The following is a 23,367-nucleotide window of genomic DNA, read 5'->3' on the forward strand; positions in this document are numbered from 1 at the left end:
TGAAATTTTAAAGTATAAGCGGTCTTTGCAATGAGTTGGATTCAAAGTTTGGGAATTCCTTAACTACTATCGTTATGGCTTTCATCATTATTTCTTGAGCTGTAACTACGTGTCAAATACTGCAATTCTTTGAATCCCATCATTTTGTTTTCACCATACCACACATTGACCAGCATTATTACTATCATTTTACTAAACAGGAAACAGACACGTACTGACGCCAAGTTCCTTTCCCTGGTGAACCAGCTCATAAGGAAGAGATTCAAAATTTATATCCATTCTTATTAACCTTAAAATTTGCGCACTTAGCCATGAAGCCAGACTGCATTTTAATATACTCAACGCAGCACCGGGAGGCTATACAAGAAAGAAAATTTCCCTTTGTCTGAGGAATCGGTGCTGGTTTGGCAGAAATTCAGCTGGGTGACTACTCCAAGACATCTGTTCCTCTCTGTCATTAGCCCAACCATCATAATTACACACCCACTGAAATGATCATAAGATGCTTCGGGGCTGACCCTGCAATGTTGTTAGTCATTCTGTTGCTGCGTTTGTATCTTGTTAAAGAAATTCTGAGTTGGTAGATGATGGAAGAAAGGAAAATTAGTATTTCGAATCATATAATTTCAGAGCTGTAATTAAAGATAATCTAATGCAGTGATTCATAATCTTTTCTGGCAGCAGAGGTGGGGGTCATGGTCCCTTTGAGAATCTGGTGGAAGACATTGCAAGAGATAGTGTTGTTCTGGCTGCCCTTCAACCTGTCTTCCTACTTGGAGATGGGTCCAGGTTCAGCAGGAGGCAGAGCTCTTCCCCTTCCCCAGGGATACTCCCTCTTCCTACGCACTGGTGGACAGAAGAGGGACACACCAGACAGTCTTGGCCAGGGCTTTGATTCTTGAGGGTGGAAGAAAAGGCACAGGGTCTGTGGCAGACTTTGCAAGAGCAACAGCACAGAAATGAGTGTCCACGAGTGGAGGAACTCGGCACCCAGTTCCAAAGTGATGGCAGCAGGGGCTAGTTCTCGGCAGGGCCTTGCTTCCCTGGGCTGTTGCATGAACTGGTTGTCCAAGCTTGCACTCTGCACCTAAACCCTTCTAATAAAATCCTTTTCCATCCCAGTTAATGAGGTTGGTTTCTGTTGTCCACAGACAAGAACTCTAACTGGTAGACCCCAGATCTCTCCTTGGAAAAATACACCAGCACTCATTTATTTTTTTATAAAATGTCAAGAGGATCCATGACTTTCTGCAGTGTACTTAATAGATGAGGAAGCCCATGCAAGCAGAGGCTAAATGATTTATTTAAGGCCAGCAAAGTAGACATTAGCAAGGTTGGTACCGGAACCCAGATTTACTGAGCCCCAGTTACCTTCTGGTGTACATAAACACATCCGCCCTCATTATGAGTGTGTGTGTGTGTGTGTGTGTGTGTGTGTGTGTGTGTGTGAATGACAAAAAATGTCATTTTTTTGACTGTGGAGACAAAGAGACTAACCACAGAACCATCAGCAGCACAACCACATACTGTTAACTAGTCCTGCATGGACAGATATGGGAACCTTCCACCACGTTATTCCTGAGAGGGAATGCAGTCCAGTTATCACATCATCATCAATTTTTAAGTTTGAGGGCATATGTATTTGTGGTGATAATTTATTAACATTTTAAGGCATTCGGGAAGTTTCCCAGATATGCATTATTGGTTTCTGTGCCTCTCTGGAAAGGATGACAGAAATGCTGGCATATGGATTCGGATATCAACGTTTCATTTATTTCATTATGGACAGTTTCTGTCTTGTATTTCTTCTATAAAGTTACACTGAAAAGTGTTCATACTCAGCCCTAGGTTCATTTTTTCCCTAGCAGATTATAATTCAGGTATCCTTTTTCAAATATTGGAGAATAATTAGCCACTCTGCATTTCTTGGTGTGTTTTTTTGTTTTTTGGGGTTTTTTTTGGTCATGAATCTGTTGGGGTTTTAAAAAGCTATATCAAGCCAACTGTTAGCTGACTTACTTTATAGCTACAGCTGTAATACAGTTCATAGGCTATAGAAACTTCATATGGAAAGGCAAAAAATCATAAATCAAGACAGGCTAATTTATTACAGAAAATTAATGAAGAGTCAGTTGTTCATACAGTCCACATATTAAAGTGCCTTATTTTGCTGTCTTAGTTCACAGCTTCAGTCCAGTCCCAACCAAGACACATACTTGCCAGTTAAATTTCTGCTCATCTTTCAATATCCAATGTCACCAAATCCACGATACTTGCACCCTGCTACTCATGTACCTTCTCAAATACAGCAGAATCAACTACCTTCTTGTGTGTCCTTATGATGTTTGAATCGATACTTACTGAACAGATGCACTAAACAATCACTGCATGTAAATAGTTTAGTAATATTCCCACAACACATGAGCTTTAATGATAGAACTTAAATTTAGAATGTCTCCTCCAGAATAAATATGCCTTTCCAATTGGCCAGAAAAACTTCATTTGTGCTTCCCATAGTTACATCAGTGAAATATGTCCCACAGCAAGCCCATCACCTTTATTCACAAACCTACTTCTCTTCCTGTATCCTGTTATCAGGAGAAGGTCACCATCATTTGATGTGTCACCAAATCTTATATATATTTTATATATATATATATATCTGATATATATATATTTGATATATATATATCAAATATATATATATATATCTGATATATATATATATATATATTTGATATATATATCAAAAATATATATCAAATATATATATATTTGATATATATATATTTGATTCCTTTTTTCTTTTAATAAGCTATTCTTCTCCTTCCAGTTTGAAATTTCATAAGATCCACTTTTTTTTTAAGTTCATTTGTTTATTGTGAGAGAGAGCAAGAGCAAGGGAGAGGAAGCAAGACTATGAGCAGGGAAGGGGCAATGAGAGAGGGAGAGAGAGATTCCCAAGTAGGCTCCATGCTGTCAGTGTGGAGCCCCATGTGGGACTTGATCTCATGGCTCATGAGATCATGACCTGAGCCCAAATCAAGGATCAACCTACTGAGCCACCCAGGCGCCCCAGATCCACTTTCTTAAAACATGTCTATGATTATGTAACCCTTTTTCAATTAATGGTTCCACGGGACCTTCAAGGCAGAGATCAAATTCCTCAACAGAGCTCTCCACCCCTGGTCCAACTCACCTTTCCCAGTACACATCCAGTGTTCACAGTACACTCATGTTCAGAGACTGATTTTTGCTCCACTTATTCTCTCTGTTGTGCACTCTACCACTTTCTCTATACCTTCCAATCCAATGTTCAACAGCCAACTCAGATCTCCTCTCCTCTACGAAACTTTCCTCGCCATCCCTGTTGGGTTACCTCAATGAGTTGTTCTTTCTCTCTGATCCCACAGTAATTTGTACACACCCCTAGTAGATCACTGAATGTAAACTTTATACTAGATAAGCGCATGCTTGAATCGACCACAAATACTGAACTCTCTGTGGTCCAGGCTGACAGTGAGATTAATAACCTATTGGCAGCCAGCAAAGTTCTCTGTTGATGGAGTAGGAAACACTGACAGATTTATTGTCTTTCACTTTTTCAACAAGAGACTGAATCCAATCTCCTTCCTTTATTTGCTAAATGATATTATTATTTCAATGGCTATTTTAGTGTTGTGGAGATATAAATGTAGCTTCTCAAATGACTATCAGTATTCACAGAAGTAAGAATGAAGGATGGTGGAAGTTTGTACTTCTAGTACTAATAAGTGCCATTTTGTATAACAAATTGGGAGGAGAATCTAATGAAAGATACACTCAAAGAAATACAAATAAGCCGAGTAATTTTTGAAAAGATAATTCAAGAACAGATGGAAAGGACAGAAATAACCATCTGAGAAGAAACTAATTCAGCCAATATCATCAATATCATCCAACCAAAACTTACGTGAACTTTACACTGAGTCTGTCCATTCCTATTACATTTTAAAAAAGCAGATAACCTTTAAGAGCACACAAAAAGTCAGTCCAATGATACATGGTATGGCAATCCTTATGTACTGTATTTTAAGGCTTATACATTAGCATAGAGTAATGACCTAATGCAGGTATCTAGAAGTTCTGATTTAAAAAGATTTTACTTAAACATTTCTAATTTGACACTTCCATGCAATAAAGAAACACTCCAAGACTGACAAAATGCAGTTCATACTGCTATGCACAACTAGTCATTTTAACAAATAAAATACACCTCACTTTAATATCATCTTTAAGTTTTCTTACACTCACTAAGAGAGCTAAACACGTGCATATGTTGGCCTTGGAGTATACTTTTCTGTAAGTACCATGTTAAAATTTAAAACCCTCATGCACTTATTCCAAACTGACAGATTCCAAACTGTTTCACATCTGAAATTCAGCAAATATGAAGGATCTGTTTTGTGTGAAGCACCTAATCAGATATGGGAGTATAATTCTAAACAAGGGATATGTAAGTCTGTAATTTCTGCTATCCTTCTATATCCTATTTCATTTCACAAGGTATTAACTCCAAATAACAGTGTTGGAGAATGATATTTCCAAATATTACACACTTGTTTTGAGTATTATTGACAAAATTTACTATTATAATTACAAAACTGAATGGGCAACATTTTTAATATTTGTTTTAATAGAAAATTCATACGGTCTGTAGACATTTGAAAAGATACTCCCTTCTAAATCATATGGGAAATGCAAAGTAAAACCATATTGAAATTCTATCCCAAACCAACCACATGAGCAAACATTTAAGAACTGACTGTAACAAGTTTTGAAAATGGCGTGGAAACACAGGGCATATTTTTACAGCTGGTACAGTTATAAGTTGGCAGAATATTCTGGAATACTGCTTAGCATTATCTAGTAAAGTCAATATGCATAATCTATGAACCAGCAACTCAATTCTTGGTCATATTCACTGGAGAAAATTATACTCATTTGTACCAGGAGATGTTCCAGAACAATCATAGCAACACTATTCCTAAGAGTCTCAAAGGAGACTCAAATATCCAACAGTGACAGAATATATAAGTGTCAGTTATATTCTTAAGGGGATCACTGTACAACAATTAGAGTGAAGGAGACACTGCTACTTGCCACATCATGCTTGAATCTTCAACACATAATGTAGAGTGCAAGAAGTTAGCCGCGAAATGACATATATTGTTTGAAATATTTCACAACACAACAAACAAGTCTAAACTTCATAGTGTTTGGGGATATATATTTAGGAGGCAAACTTTAAAGAAAGGCATAGAGGGTCTCCTGGGGGGCTCAGTCAGTTGAGTGTCTGATTCTTGATTTCAGCTCAAGTCATGATCCCAGGGTCCTGGGATCAAGCCCCATGTCAGGCTCCACGTGGAGCTTGCTTAAGATTCTGTCTCTCTGTTTCTCTCTCTCTCCCTCTGCCCCTCTCCCCAACTCTCTCTAAAATAATTTTTTTTTAAAGAAAGGCATAGAACACCTTAAAAGTGAGAATAATGGTCATCTTTGCAGAGGAGGGTGTTGGTAGTAATTGAGGAGGGGTGGGTGGGAGCTCTTGGGATCCTGGAATTATTCTATTTTTGCACCCAGGTCAAGGCTTTGTATGTTACTACTTTGTAACGATTCATAATGTTATAAGTTAATATGCTATATATTTTCTTGGGCATCATGGATTATTTATCAAACAAGTCTCCTACAACCAGTGAGCTATGTTGCAAAAAGATCAGACCCTTTACTTAACTCATTCATTGCAACTAAATAAATTCCCAACGTATTCAACATTTAAATGTAGAAGTTTAACACATAAAATCCTGGACAGGAATATAGGTGGGAGTTTTCATAACCCTCGGGTGGGAAAGACTATCCAAAACATGACAACAAACCAGAAACACTAAAAAACTGACAAGTTTTACCATAAACAATATTTAAAACAATAACATAAGACTGACACATAAACAATAAATGGAGACAAAATATTTGCACAAATAAAACATAATAAAAAATAACTATATGGGGCACCTGGGTGGCTCAGTTGGTTAAGTGTCTGACTCTTGGTTTCAGTTCAGGTCATGATCTCATGGTTTGTGGGTTTGAGTCCTGTGTTGGGCTCTGTGGTGTCAGTGTGGAGCCTGCTTGGGATTTCTCTTTCTACCTTTCTCTCTCTGCTCCTCCCCCAAGCGCATGCTCTCTCTATCTCTCTCAAAAAAAATGACTATACATATGAGCTCATATATAAATTACCAATAATGCACACCCATGAGAAAAACAGACTAAGGACAAAATGGATAATTCAAAATAGAAATACTACATGATGATCAGTATTAACATAAATTATTTATATCTCTTAGTGAATCTCATGGAAATAAACTGCAAATTTAAAATAATTATACTTTGAAGGGAAGTCACCTGGTTCATTAAAATATTTGAAAGCTCCGAAAGTTTCAAGTTAATAAGATTTTACCTGATATAGACTGGAGAAACCCTAATTTACGGTGTTTTAGATTTTACTCACAAGATGCTTCAAGGAATAGACAAATAAAATACCTTTATTTTAATACCGAAGTAGAAAGAGAAAATAGGACTTTCTTTCTACCTATAGGATAGCTACGTACCATTAAATTATAAGATGAAATAAAAGAGCAGCTTGATACCTTTATAAAAGGTAGATTGCCTCATTTACATTTTTAGAAATTAAAAGATTAAAACTTTATTTATTTATAAATATGTTTATAGCAGCATTATCAACAACAGCCAAATTATGGAAAGAGTCCATCTACTGAAGAATGGATAAAGAAGAATTGGTGTGAGTACACACACACACACACACACACACACACAGACAATGGATGTTACTCAGCCATCAAAAAGAATGAAATCTTGCCATATGCGATGATGTGGATGGAGCTAGAGTGTATTATGCTAAACAAAGTAAGTCAGTCAGAGAAAGACAGATACCTTATGATTTCACTCCTATGGAGAATTTAAGAAACAAAACAAATGAACATGGGGAAAAAAAGAGAGAGATAAGTCAAGAAATAGACTCTTATCTATAGAGAACAAACTGATGGTTACCAGGGAGAAGGTGGGCGGGAGATGGACTAAATGGGTGATGGGTATTAAGGAGGGCACTTGTTGTGATGAGCACTGGGTGTTGTATGTAAGTGATGAATCCCTAAATTCTATACCTGAAACTAATATTATACTATATGTTAACTAACAAGAATTTAAATAAAAATTTAAAACTAAAAAATACTCCTTATTTATTAATCTCACTAGTTTTCATCCTTATTAACTACCAGAGCACAGCTATGGTAGAAATATTCGTTTAATTATTTCATAAAACTGGAGATTGTTAGAGATGGAAAATCATGGAGGATGATCAAGTCCAACTAGCCCTACAATTTACAGATAAGGAAAATGAGTCTCTGAGAATGAGATAATATGTTACTTTCTCAGGAACACAGGGTGAAAAGGTTATCTCTCAAGGTCACAGAGTGTGTGAAGGGATGGAAAGGTCAACTCTTATTCCTCAATTGTTTATAGAACTATTGTTGGTTGTCCTTTTTAATATTTAGGGATGTTTGGGTGACTCTTTCCAAATGAAAATGGAGAGAGATCTACAAGCATTGTCTGAAGAAAAGGTGTTTATCTCTGCTAGAAGCTGATTTCCCAAAACTGATATAAATGTGAAACTGTGAGGGTGACATTTATGTTTTAGACTATATATCTCTTCTTCCTTTACCTCCTATTCCTCCTCTTCATCCTCTACTCCCTTCTTTGTCCTCCAACGAACCTCTTCCATCTCTCTCTCTCTCTCTCTCTCTCTCTCTCTCTCTCCACACACACACACACACACACCATGTTTGTTCCCTCCCTCTTTCTTCTGGGAATTTCTTTTCTTCTTGGATTCCTCTTCTTATACAATCTTAACCATGACAAATCTCTAAATCTTTAGACTCTGCCTTCTCCTACCCTTCACTCTTTTCAAACTTCTCTTTTTAAGGCCTCATTTCCACAGGGCACAGCTTTCAAACCATCAGTGACTAGTTACTATATGCTAGATGAGGAGATACAAAGATAAACAAGATAGACACTAATCCCTCATCTCATGTATTAACAGTTAAGGAAGAGCCCCTTCATAAACCAATTGGGTAAACCCATACTGCATTAGATGCTAATGACCAACTGAATCTTCTCCATTACTGCCAATAATATGCTTGTGCATTTGTGCAGGATTATAATCTGAAATTTTCAGACACCGCACGTTAGATATACGGACCTGAATAACAAAGACTGAAAACATCTGCAGCGACCATAACTGAAAACACAACACACAACCAAACACACAAAATCATTTCTACCTTATATGCTGACATTTGAGGTGTTTAGGTGGAGAATGATTCTCACTTCCTTCAAACTATACCGCATAGAAAACATGTTCGTGCTCAAGAATAGATTCAACTGGGCTCATCAACCTTGAATATCTGTACCAATTTGATCACTCCCTCATTCATTCACTCAACAAACACATTTTGAATATCAACTATGGGTTAAGTATTATGCTAGCTACGGAAGATACAAAATAATGGAGAACATTTAAAAACTTTCATTAGTGGAGGGACTAAAGGTGAAATATACAAGCACACACACCTGACAAGGTTAGAAAAAGTTTCTGATAAAGGTGACCTGGATGTGGCAATAAGTCTCAAAGTGTTTGTTAAATGTCAGTAAGGTAAAGAGAAAGGGAGATACATTTTGTGGCCCAGATACAACTAAAAGCATGGGATCTGACATTAAATAAATTTAGATTCTAATCTTGGCATGTCCACCATTAAATGTAATTCCTTGGAAGAATCAGTTAAAGCTAATTTATTGTGGTCGTGTGATGGGAATAATAATAAAACTGGTAACAATGTTATTGCAAATGCTAAACGTTGTAGTGCATATAAAGTACATAAGACAAGGCCTGACACAAGGTAAGTGCTCAATAAACAATAGATGTTACTTACATTTTTACAATAGAAAACATGTTGGGAGGCTTGCATCTCAATTACTCACATAAAATCCATTCCTTTCCTATTCCATTTCTCTAAACAAACAAACAAACAAACAAACAAACACCTGTATTTCCTGATCCAGAATGAGATTAACTAGGAAGAGCACTATATTCTCAAATGCACCTGTTAGTGCAGTAACAGCAGGCACACTCTCTATGACCTTATTTTCTTTCACTTTTTAAAATGGTAAAAACCACACTTGCAGTACATGCTCAATAGCTAGATAGTAATTAGAGGCTCACATAAAACAGAAAAGAGATTAGCACTTTACTAACACAGTCCTCCTTTGCCTAAAATAATAGGTTTACCATAGCAACCTGATTGCACTAGAAAAACTCCTGCCAAATGCATCCTAAGTTCTCCTGAAATTTCTATGAGATGGAATTAAACACTTGAGAACTATAATATTCTGTACCATTTCATCTGAGTACAAATATTTTGTGTGTGAGAATGAAGTAATCTCCCATCAGACATTTGAAAGGGAAGAAGAACGTTTCACCTCCCAAAATGGGAGGTGAGACTTCTCATAATTCAAGCCACATTGACATCACAATTATCAGCCAAGGAAGAGTTGCTCATGACTTTTAAAAATATGGATAAATGTCAATTCTTCTGTTTGTACTGTCTTAGTACACGAGGATTAGAGTAATCAATCATGGAATATGTGAGGAAATGAGACATTTAAGCAAACGTAGAACTAATATAATTTTCTGTTGCCTGCCCTAAAGTGCCTAAAACTGAAAATGGGAAATTGTGTACCAGGTCTCACTTTTCCCTAAATATTTTCCAATGTATCAAACAAAGCATCACTGAGGACATCCATTAGGCTTCTAAATTAGATTATGGCACTGTTTCAACCTTAAGATAGTTTCTAAAATAACAATTACTCAAGATTCATTTTTTTTCTAACAAAGACACTTATAAATTAGGGAGAAATATCACACTCATTTGTCAACGTAAGTCAGAAACCTTCTGCAGCAGGTCAAAGGTTTGAAAAGTCAGTGAATGACTGAGGTTAAAAAATATGGAGCTTAAGTAATTGATGAGTGTGGCCCATCATGAAGTGCCCAGTATCAATTAAAATAAGAATCTCCTTCTTCCTAGCGGGTGAACCTATTAGCTAGACAATGAATAGTACCTTGTTTAAGAAACAAGATCTGGAGATTCTGCAAACATAAATCCTATCATATCAGGGCCTTTTCTTGGCATTGACTTTAATTATCCCATTCTAGGTCGTAAATAAACACATACAACTGTAATTCACCATGAAAGACTCTATGGGACAAATGCCATAGGGTAGTCATAGGCAACAACTGCCATTCACCAGTGAGAGTGCTGTGTTTGATAGAATCAAAGAAATGTTTTTACAGAAAGTTTCTTGAAAATAAACTTTATTTGGGCAATGGAAGGGTAGTGTGGAATCAGGCCCTAGTCACTATTAAATCCTTGGGTTTTGTCACTTAAAAAAAAATTCCAAAGTGTGAGTGAATATATCACTTCCTTAATACACATTTCAGTGGTAATTAAATTGATTTGAAATAATTGTGAACTTTCTCCCCACATCAGAGATAATTAGGAAATTTATTTAACAAATTGAACAATGAAATATATGTCACAATAAATAATACATTTTCCATGAATGACAAGGTAGGCTTTTAAAATTAGAAAAAATTAACCAAAAAGCAATATTTCCTAATGATAGCTTTTTTTGTATTATTTTTGCTTCCTAATACTGATTTCACCAAATCATAAAACATTAGAAAAAACATTGTGTATATATATAAGTGTATACATAATATGAGAATGTATATATACAAGTACATTTAAATTTGAAGGTGACAGAACTCCTTGTGAGCAATTTATCCTCAAATGGTTCATGTAAAAAAGCTCTTTACACTATTCTTAGGTCTTCTAAGTTTGAAATTGTTTAAAAATAAAAATATTTTAAAATTTAAACATATGTAAGTAAAACTCTAGACATAATGTATCTAAGTAGCTAAATTTTCTTAAAAACTAAAGTCTTATCAATAATTATGCATATACCGACCCACGCATTTTACATTCAGTTTTGGGAAATATTCTTTAACATCATATTCAGGATTTAAGCCAATTTTTTCAATAATGCAGTGTCAAACATATGCAAGGCCTGGGAATTGCACAGCCAAAAATGTTAGAAATTCAATAAACTTAAAATTTATAAATATAGAAAACTTATTGAACTTCGGTATTTTACAGCACAGTTAGCATATTCAGAATTAATAGGTTAGAGTAATAAGGAAGCAGAGCTTAGTATACTGTAATAAATAACATCCTACTTGTCAGAGTATTCCCTAACGGAAGGCACTGCCATGACAGGGGTTAGCTCCCTAAGAAGGGAATCTTTGATAAGAGTTAAGAGTTTGTGTTCTTAACTCAGGAAGACCCAAGACAGAATTTAATACTGACTACTTATATGCTTAATAACCTAGGGAATAACTTAACCTATCAATTTAAAAATTTTCAAAATTGGGAATACCTACTTAATAAGTACCTCTAAAAATACTGAAATAAAAATCTATTTTTAAGTATTCGTTTGGGTTTCTTAAGTACCACTATGATGTTGGTTTGTGGCACAGTATTTAACATTTCAAAATTAAATAAACATGTAACTTAAAGAGTAAAAAGCTTCCCTAAATAGATCCACATATATAATAATTTTTTTTATATTTCTTATATAATTGGAAGTAGTATTCCATTTTTCAGAGCCTAATATGCTTCTACCTCTGTATGAACTTCCAATTTCTTTTTTTTTCCTCTGCCAACAATATCTTTCAGATAACTCATGGTCTCTATATTAAATAATGCTATTTCTTTAAAAGGGATTTTATAATGGCATTACTTTTCAACAAAACCCTATTGCACCTGAAATTCCTGTCTCCATTTTGTCTCTAGCTTCAATAATCATTTTTGACTAGCAAAAATCCAGCTATAAGATTAAGTCAAAGGCTCCCAAGGCAGCCTGGACTTAAGTGGCCAACAACCTAAAGAAAAAGAAACCAGAGGGATGTAAGTTCCACCTTCTCTGCAAATAATCCTCTTCCTGTATTGTGAAATCTGAAACTTTTTAGGGCAAGGAAAAAGCAACATCTAACAGGTGAATAAACTAAACAGAGCTTTGACTTCATCTAACTAGAAAAATAGCAATTGGAATTCAGGAAACTTTGAAAAAGAGGGCATTGACAGACGTCATATAAACATCCCAGGTTTTCACTTTAGAAATCATTTCAAATCCTAATTGGATTAATATTATCTATCTTCTTTCGCACATGTCTTCTAGAAAAAAAATCTCTTCAAGAAAGATAGCATAACTTACAAAATTCTACCAATTTTATTAAACTGTATTTATGCTTAATAAAAAAAAACCCACATATGTCAAAAGATAGGCTAGAGTGACCAAAAATGAAAAAGAAAAAATAGACAATAAAAAGAGATCCAAAAATGATACAGATGACTAAACTGGAATTACCGGTAGTGGATTTTAGAATAACTATGATTAATATATTCAAGAAACTATGTTACTAAATGGAGAAATCAACCAGAGAATTATATGTAAAAAAATTAAATGGAAATTCTGAGTTTAAAAATACAGTAAATGAAATTAAAATTGAATAAGAGATACAATGGTAGATTAGACATAGAAGAGACGATCAGTAAAGTGGAAGTAAGTTGGTAGAAAATACCTAGACTGAAGCATAGAAAACAAAAAGAATGAGGGGAAGAGAGCATAAAAGACCTACTGGACATGAAATAATATGTCATGCATTGTTCCGAGAAATAAAAGATAGAATGAGGCAGAAGTAATATTTTAAGAGATCATGGAGAAAACATTTCTAATATGGGCTGAATTGTGCACTCCCCCCCAAAAAATCATCTGTTGAATTCCTAATCCCCAGTACCTCAGAATGTGACTATATCTGGAGATAGGATCTTTAAAGAGGTAATTAAGGTTAAAATAGGCCATTCAAGGGAGACTCAAACCTGGTGATTTTATAAAAGAGAAGATTAGAACATAGACACATCAAGGGAAGATCATGTGAAGACACAGAGAGAATATGGTCATGTACAAGCCAAGGAGAGAGACCCTCAGAAAAAATCAACCTTGATCCCATTTAATCTTGGACTTACAGCCTCTAGGACTGTGAGGAAATAAATTTCTATTATTTAAGCCACGCACTTGGTAGTAGTTTAGTATGGCAGCCCTAGTAAACTAAAACAAGTGCCAAAAAATTTGAACTATAGATTCGAGAAGCTTCATGAAGCTTAAGGAGAATAAATATATAGAAAACCACAAATCTTAGGTGAGACACAGCATAGTCAATTGCTGAAAGACAAAGAGAGAGTCTTAAAAGTAGTCAGAGATAAAAAGATGCATTACCTTCAAAGAAAAAAATCAAGAACACTGACAACTGAATAATCAAAATAAATGTTTATGCCAGACAGCAACGGAATGACATTTAAAATTCTGAAAGAAACTGTCAAATTACAGTTCTATACCTAACAAAAATATCCTTCCAATTTGATTACAAAATGAAGACACCCCCAGACAAACAAAAACTAAAAGAAGCGATGACCAGAAGAGCCTTATCAGAAAAAATACTAAAGAAAAGTTTCTCACACACTATGAAAATGATCCAAAATATAAACACTAAAATAATGAAAAATAAAGCCCAAAATATAGGGGAAAATATAAATGAAAAATGTCTATAGAATCAAAGTAATTTCTTATAAAAGTCAAAGGTTAGAATTTAAATTTCATGGTGGTATAATAACCTTGACAACAAAATCACACGAGGACATCATAGAAAACAGATGTTCCAAATCAATCTCTCACAAACTTTAAATCCAGCCATTTTCTTTTATTATTTATTTATTTTTAAAAATAAATCCAAGTTAGTTAATATATGGTATAATAATGATTTCACGAGTAGAACCCAGTGATTCATCACTTACTCATCCCAACAAGTGTCCTCCTTAATGCTCCTTGTCCATTTAGCCCATTCCCCCACCAAACACCCCTCTAGCAACCTTCACTTTGTTCTCTGTATTTAAGAGTCTCTTATGGTTTCTCTCTCTCTCTCTCTCTGTCTGTTTTTATATTATTTTTGCTTCCCTTCCCTTATGTTTATCTGTTTTGTATCTTAAATTCCACATATGAGTGAAATCATATGAAATTTGTCTTTCTCTGACTTATTTTGCTTAGCATAATACACTCTAACTCCATCCACATTGTGGCAAATGGCAAGATTTCGTTATTTTTGATCACTGTGTAATATTCCATTGTGTGTATGTGTGTGTGTGTGTGTGAGTGTGTGTGTGTGTGTGTGTGTGTGTGTGTGTGTGTATATATATATATATATATATAAATCTACATCTTCTTTATCCTTTCATCAGTCAATGGACATTGGGCTCTTTTCATACTTTGACTATTGTTGATAGTGTGATAGTGTGACTATTAACATTGGGGTGCATGTGCCCCTTTGAATCAGCACTCCTTATCCTTTAGATACATACCTAGTATTGCAATTGTTGAGTCTTAGGATAGCTCTATTTTTAATTTTTTGAGGGATCTCCATACTGTTTTCCAGAGTGGCTGCACTAGTTTGCATTCCTACCAGCAGTGCAGAAGGGTTCCTCTTTCTCTGCATCCTCACCAACATCTATTGTTTCCTGAGTTGTTAATTTCAGCCATTCTGACAGGTGTGAGCTGGTATCTCACTGTGGTTTTGATTTATATTTCCCTGATCATGAGTGATGTTGAACATTTTTTCATGTGCCTGTTAGCCATCTGGATGTCTTCTTTGGAAAAGTGTCTAGTCATGTCTTTTGCTCATTGCTTCATTGGATTATTTGTTTTGGGGTGTTGAGTTTGATAAGTTCTTCATATATTTTGTATACTAACTCTTTATCTGATATGTCATTTGCAAATACTTTCTCCTATTCTGTCGGTTGCCTTTTAGTTTTGCTGATTGTTTCCTTCATTGTGCAGAAGATTTTTATCTTGATGAGGTCCCAACAGTTCATTTTTGCTTTTGTTTCCCTTGCCTCTGGAGATATGTCAATTAAGAAGTTGCTGTGGCTGAGGTCGAAGAGGTTGTTGCTTGTTTTCTCCTCCAGAATTTTGGTGACTTTTTGTTGTACGTTTAGGTCTTTCATCCATTTTGAGTTTATTTTTGTGTATGGTGTAAGCAAGTGGTCCAGGTTCATTTTTCTGCATGTCACTGTCCAGTTTTCCCAACACCATTTGCTGAAGAGACTCTTTATTCCATTGGATATTCCTTCCTGTTTTGTCAAAGATTAGTTGGCCATATATTTGTGGGTCAATTTCTGGTTTCTCTATTCTGTTCCGTTGATCTGAGTGTCTATTTTTGTGCCAGTACCATACTGTCTTAATGATTACTGCTTTGTAGTATAGTTTGAAGTCTGGGATTGTGATGTCTCCAGCTTTGGTTTCCTTTTTCAAGATTGCTTTGGCTGTTTGGGGTCTTTTTCAGTTCCATACAAATTTTAGGATTGTTCGTTCTAGCTCTGTGAAGAATGGAATCCAGCCATTTTTAAAAAGATTCATATCCAAATGGGTTTAGTCCAGGATTAAAGAGCTGGTTTAGCATTTAAAAATCAATCAAAATATTTCATCACATTAACAGAAAAAATATTGTCATCTAAATAGGTACATATTATATATTTGATAATATTCAGAACTCTTTCATGCAAAAAAAATAAAGAATAAAAGATAACTTTCTTATCTTCCTTATTTTGATTATGATCTAAAATAAATCTATAGCAAACATCATAGTTAGAAGCAAAATACTGAAAACATTTTACCAAAGACTGGGAGCAAGACAAGAATGTCCACTATCTCTATTTCTAATAAATATCATACAGGTGTCTTATAGAGTATTCTAAGGCAAGAAAAAGAATTAAAAAGCATAAAAAAGGACGAAATAATACTGTCATTATTCACCTATGGAGTGACTACACTAGTAGGAAAAAAAACTACATATAAACCATTAAAATTAAGAAGTAAATTTAGCAAGGTCATAAGACATAAGTGGTTAATATTTTAAAATTTAGTTGCATTTTAACATAGCATAAACATGAAATTTCTTTAAAGGTTTAATTTTTAATAGCATAAAAAACATAAAATGGGAATACTCGTGAAAGATGTTAAGTCTCCTATGTAGAAAGCTATAAACTACTAAGTGAAATTAAAGAACATATAAGTAGGAGCAAAGGTATGCTATGTTAATTAATTAGGACCTTAATAGTGTTAATTCTCCAACAATTGTTGTATAGATTTAATGCATCCCTAAGTATTCAGTTATCATTAATAGTATGTAAATGCAAAGGGATGAAAATAGCCAGAGTATTGTTATGGAAGAAAAATGGGTGAAGAGATTACAATACTAGACTTCCTATAAAGCTATGGTATTTAAGAATATATTGCTGATAAAATACCAGAAAAATAGACAAATGGAACAAAATGAAAACACTGGAAGAAGACCTATACAGTATAAGGCCAGTTGACTTATGACAGAGGTGACATCACATTACAGTTGAGAAAGGTTTATTTTTCAATAAATGTTTTTATCTAGCCTGCACTAGTCACTTTCGCTTTTCACAGATTCAGTTTCTTCTTCTCTGTGCAAAGACTAAATGATCTCTAGTCTAGTCTAATTTAGTCATTAGTCTAATGACTAATGATCTTTAGTCATTAGACTAAATGATCTCTAAAGTGTCTCAAGTGTAGCTATAGCATTTCATTCACAAACCTGCATCAGTTATAGCTACCAGTTCTGTTTTCGAGTTAAATGTTCCAAATATGTCTGACCAGGTTGGATAATTTGTTAGACTCTAATGGCAGCTACTATGGTATTACCAGCAATATTCTCCTCTAAGAATATTACTATGCAATGCACATATAAAAATCATATGAATTTAATCAACCTATATTTAGATATTAAAATTGTTGCCTTTCATCACAAATAGAAAGCCAACTGCTTGTGATTCCCAATTTCTTTTCTAGATAAACTAAGATAGAGAAAGACTTCCTGCCATTGGCTATGAAGTAAAAATAGTTAAACAGAAATACAATTCCAAACGATGGAACTTACTGGGGTCATAAGTGATCCACATTTATGGAAATATATAAATTCTCAAATTATGTCCTAATGATTATTGCCAGTAAAGGCAAAAAAAAAAAAAAAAAACGTGGCTAAAACTCATGGAAACAGTTCAGAGACTGTGGGAAGACATGAGAACAAAACTGCTTGGCGTCTTTTTCACTTTCAAGATAATTAAATAGAGGAGAGACCACAAAGACGTCCACGGCTAAACTTGGCTGCCTAGAAAACCTGCATGATGACCAGATAAATCAGGGTGTTCTACATTCCTGGGATTCTACCAAATAAGTGGAAACATTCAATTTTGATAAGAATATCAAAAGGGTACTTTACAGATAGGAGTGGAGGAAGAGAGGGAAATATTCTTTCAATTAAGAGAAGAGGAAGAGAAGGAGAATGTTGGGGAAAAAAAGAACACTCAAATTACATGGGACTACCTGTCTATATTTGCAATGGCAAAAATGTCAGGAAATAAAGGCATTTGCAATGCTGGTCCTTCATGCAAGCCTTCACATCTCCCTGACTATGGAAAATGTAGGATAAATATCATTTGTTTGAAATAGAAACTAAGCTTACTTTGAGTCCCTTTATATTATGAGTTAAACTGTGCTTATAAGTGTCTCTCATCCAAATCTTCAATAAAATCAAAAAGTGAATACGGGATAATAAAAACAAAACAAAACAAAATCACATGTAATTGCTAATTGTCAAAAACATTCATGCCATTGTTTGAAAGCAACGTCTTCTTTGAAGTAACAGGAAATTGCAGTATCAGCTTGACAGTAAAATGACTTTTGCTTTCACCTGATGTATCAAAAGAAAGAGACTATTCAATCAGTTCCAGCAATAATAGTTAACATCACTACTGCTAAAGCTATTCAGGGAATGAAATGAGGTAATAAAAGAAAACAAATAAAGGCTAAGCGATTAGATGTTTTAAACAATAATACATCACACAAAAAGCAGTGTTGGAGGAACCCTGATTACTTTTATCTTGAATCATCTTTGGCTTAAATACATCTGATTGCCTGAGAGTCCAAGGGATTGATTGCTTGCTCATGATGTGTTATGTAAAGAGATATTGCATTAATTCCCCTGGCAATTTTAATTTGCACATTCCCTTTTTTTTTTTTTTTGGCAAGAAAATGACAACTGCTTTGTGGGAAGTATAGTTAATAAACATTCTAAACTAAAACTTGGGGTGCCTGGGTGGTGCAGTCTGTTAAGCATTCAACTCTTGATTTCAGCTCAGGTCCTGCTCTCACGGTTTGTAAGCCCATGCTGGCTCTGTGCTGACAGTGTGTAGCCTGCTTGGGAATTTCTGTCTCCCACTCTGTCTCAAAATAAATAAATAAACTCTCTCTACGCCCCCTCAATAAATAAATAAACTTAAAAAACAAAACATTCTAAACTAAAATTTTTCCAAATCTAGTTTCTTCTTTTTGCTCCACTTATTTTCAACTTTAATTCTTGTTTTGGTGGGGACATGTGATTTTAAATGTGATTTTTTAAAATTAATTTTCACTTTTTGAAATAGCATTACAAAGGATATATTACAATGAAGTACACAAGATATATAATTCTCTAAGAAACCCCAAAGCAAGTATGAGAACTTGAAGCAGTAAAAGTAGAGAAGTTGAACCTGAGATTCCTCAAGTTATCTGGGGACCATGAAAAGAGGGATAAAGAGGAATAAAGAGACCCAAGATCAATTGTATCCTGTGAGAAACAAACACAAATCTTTGCAGAAGAAAAGTGTCCTGAAATTAGGCTTCAAGATTTTCCAGAAACTAAGATTAAGTATGTATAAACACATGACTGAAATACAAGCATGCACAAGGAAACAAACCACCATGAGTGAAAGTAAATAAAAACTAACCTTTTTTAGCTCTCTGCTACAAACTGGATATTGTCAACTACTCATCTTGACATATCCTTTTGTGAATATATTTGTTATAGTTATTCCAATATCTGTATCTGATAATCCCAATAACTAGGAGACATTTATGCATCCGTTTCTGTTGCCTGTTGTTCATTTCCTTAGTCCTGTTTCCTATTTCTTTGGTTGAATGTCATGAACTATATATGAAAAGATTACAGAGCTTCTGGGTGATAGTCTTTTCCTAGAAATAGTTAACCTCTGATAACCAGACAGAGCACAGCCTCTCATCCCAGGCAACAAGTGTCTAGAGACATTTTTGGGTATGACAACGGGTTGGAGGTGCCACTGGCATCTTAGTGGGTAGAGGCCAGGGATGCTGTTAAACATCCTACAAAGCACAGGACAGCCCCCATAACAAAGAACTGTCCAGTTCAAAATGTTCGCTGGGCTGCTAAAAACAGTGAGGACACATCTCCTTAATTTAGTTAGCAACAGAGCTCACCTAAGGCTGGGTTCATTATCCCTTGTTTACTGCTCCCCCCCAAGAAGTGCAAACACACTGGCATCATGCACATACATACATATGACAGATACGTCATATCTCACCTGAAAATTACTTCACCCAAGTCTACACTTATCCTTTATGACCAATGGTTTTTACCTCCTCTAAGAAGCACTGCCTGCCATTCCCTCAACACTGCATTTGATCACTACTTCAGGCTTGACTTAGGTATCACTAAAATGTTTAAAATAGAACCTTGGCAGGGCTCTAGTCTAACAGATATGGTTCTAAAATGTGCTGCATGGTGTTAAAGTCTGTTTTATAATTTTTAATCTCAGCTGCTTATTTGCATCTTGAATGCAGTGCTTTTGCAAGTCATTATCACTTCTATGCCCCTAATAAGACTCCCATTCATTATATTATTTAATGTATACTCCCCTTATCCATCTATTAAAAAAAATCTCTTCCCTAGTTTCAAATCAAGATTTTGAAAATATTATATATACACACATATAAATGCACTAGAATACTGAGTGCCTTTTATTTTTTAAGTTAAAATTCAAATGATATAAACATATTATTATCGAAACAATACATAATCATAAGTCAATACAGGGTCAATGTAAATGAAGAGAAAATACCTACATAGAAGGCAGTAAAATTCCCATTAAACTCGGGGGTGATTACAGTTAATGCTGCAATGAATTTCCTTCCAGTCTTTCGTCTACACCTCTTTTTACATATGTGAGTAAACAATGCAACATAATTTTATCTTAAATTATAACATAAATATTTTAGTTAGGAACACTTTGAAAGTTACTCATTTTAATTAAGCTCATTCTTCCAGGAGCCGTTTCACGACCTAAGCTGTGCTTGGACTTAATCCCAAAATATGGTTTTATTTTTTTTAAAGGAGTAGATATACCTAGTACCAGCCAAAGCTTCTGCTGCACACATTTGAATTCCCCTTGACAGAATTTCAAGTGTAGATTAATTTACTTAAAGCTTAACTAATTGGGCATTTACTCCCAGTGGAGAGATACCGCTGATTTAGTCACTTAAATCAGTAAGTAGGCCATCTCTAAGAAAAAAGAAAATCATCTTTCTACATTACTTTTTTAAAATTGCCCATGGACTCTCATAAATGAGCTTTGTCTTGGTGCTACCCAAGGGATAAGAAGAGATGTAGGGATCTGGAGGAACTCTATACTCCCTTCACTCAGGACTGTTCTAATGTAGATTAGTTAATAGAGAACTCTGCTTTATCATCTGTAAAGACAATCATTAATATTCAAACATGTGGAAAGCATTCTAGGTACCATACAGAACATGGGGAGAAAATGTCCAAATTCTAAATCAAACCAACGAGTCTACAAAGACTGATGGCCTCAAGGAGGCGAAAGAGACACTCCGGTATGAATTCCAATTTTTGCAGAAGCTAAATGGACCTGAAAATATTATTAACTGTAAAGGAAACCACTACTATAGTTTGGGTAAACTTAGCTAATGTGTAAGGGGAGTTCCATATGATAAAATACATCAAAGTCAAAGAAAGGGACCCATAGTAACATGCAGAATGGGGATAAGAATGTATCATAAGATGCTTTTTTACAATGTTTATTTTTTGTGTGATGAGCAGTTCAGAACAAAGGTAGAATCATACCCTTGGTGTATGTGTTAGACTTTGTTTGTAGACTTGGTATATGTGTTCAACTAGACTGTTTACCCAGGGTCAGTATATCATCAGATCAGCAGACAGGGGTCACACTTGATAATGGCCTAAAACAATGAGTTAAATGAAATGTTAATAATAATTTTATTAAGAGACAAAATGATAAATTTTCATGCAATTTGAATTAAAAACTGAAGACAAACCAGGCTAAGCATAATTTTAAAAAATTTTTAACATTTATTCATTTTTGAGAGTGAGAGAGACAGAGCATGAGCGGGGGAGGGGCAGAGAGAAAGGCAGACACAGAATCCAAAGCAGGCTCCAGGCTCTGAGCTATCAGCACAGAGCCCGATGCGGGGATCGAACTCACGGACCGCGAGATCACGACCTGAGCCAAAGTCAGACGCCCAACTGACTGAGCCACCCAGGTGCCCCCATAATTCTAAAAGCTCACTGGTTTCAAACAATAAAAATACAGCAATTATATTCATATGCAGAGTTCAAATTCAATGGGCACTATATCAGCTTCGTTATGTGTATGGCCAGGACAAAGTGCTTTCCTTTCTGCATTTGGGGTGGTTTTCTATCAGTGGTGATACAAGAAACATATTTTAATAAACATAACACTATTTGAGCTAAAAAGTAGCTCGAATATATGTTTAAGATGTATTTTAGTGACAAAAAGGGGGGAATAAAAGAGGAGGATGTGAAAATATATTACATAGACTTGGAACTGCAATAAAAATATTATGCTACTCAAAGAGCATATTCAGTAAGGTCGAGGGCTAGTTCTCCATAAAGGAGAGGAAAATAATGTCAACTATTGCAGACAAATTAGAATATGAGTACCTTTTAAAAAGTAGAGTATTGGGACAACTGGTTGGCTCAGTCAGTTAAGGGTCCTACTCTTGATTTCAGCTCAGGTCATGATCTAATGGTTTGTGAGATTGAGCCCTGCATTGGGTTCTGTACTGACAGTGTGGAGCCTGCTTGGGAGTCTCCCTCTGCCCTTCCCCACCCCCTCAAAATAAATAAACATTTTTTTTTAAGTAAGGTGATCCTTAAGCTCCTCTATGAAGATGCGTCACATTTTCTGGATAATAAGGTTTCCAATTGCTTATTTTAAGGGCATTACCAATTACCACTTGTGGCAATCAGTGGGGAAAGGCGTGGCCATGGTAACAAGAACTGCCACTAAACCAGTCAGCTCATGCATCACATTGTGGCCCATCAGTTGTAAGATGTGACCATCTGGTTTGACAAAGGAGAAGCAAATGAATTTAGAAGTAATACTGGATGTTTTAAATGTAGGGACAGAGATAAGATCTACTGATTCATTTCAGAGAAAGGGAAAGTGAAAATTGGGTCTACAGATAAAGAGATATTAATTAAGAAACAGAGCAGAGAGGAACTTAAAATTGTCAATGCTTCTTTCTCTTATACATCAGATTTCTCTCAATTCCAGTTCTGTGACTTTTCTGCTTTATCAATGCTTTAATCACATTTGTAGAGCAGGAGGAGAACTATAAAGAGGATTTGCATTTTCTGAGGATAAATTATTAGTGCATTAATTTGACTAAATTTATCTCGTCTACCACCTCGCTTTTTATTACATTTAAATATGCATGTCTAACAACTGCTTTTTGCAATATGTCCATTCCTCCCACATAAGAAAACAGATTAGATAAACCAAACACTTATCTATGTTATCAAAGTGGCAATTTTGGAAAGCCCATTTCCTTCTTATACATTTTGTGTTTCTGAGGGAACACTTCCTGAACCTTCTCTCACTTTTTTTCCTTTCTAGAAGCCGATATGTTTAAATAATTATAACAAAGCACTTGTAAGGGAGTGGACATTCACTGAGACCTTCACTGATGTTAAATAAATGGTTTATTTTTTTCCACATGTTTTCCACATATCAGTGGCTGGGACTGAAATTTCTGCAAATGTCCTGAAGTTAACTGTCTGCAAGAAAATAGTTCTACACTGAGGGAGTGATGTGACTATGCCCATTTGACCAGTTTCCTGGCGTTGAACTAAATACTCTATGCCGCTGTTTCTCT

General features: G+C 35.1%; 1 protein-coding gene across 1 annotated transcript in view; it reads right to left on the minus strand.

Annotated features, from left to right (window-relative positions):
• The window catches only part of ITGBL1 (integrin subunit beta like 1), a 206,168-nt gene that overhangs the window by 25,122 nt on the left and 157,679 nt on the right, over nucleotides 1-23,367 (minus strand). The window lies entirely within an intron of this gene.

This window comes from Panthera pardus, unplaced genomic scaffold, assembly GCF_024362965.1.
Source record: "Panthera pardus isolate Hobbes unplaced genomic scaffold, ASM2436296v1 HiC_scaffold_1, whole genome shotgun sequence".
Taxonomy (NCBI): Eukaryota; Metazoa; Chordata; class Mammalia; order Carnivora; family Felidae; genus Panthera; species Panthera pardus.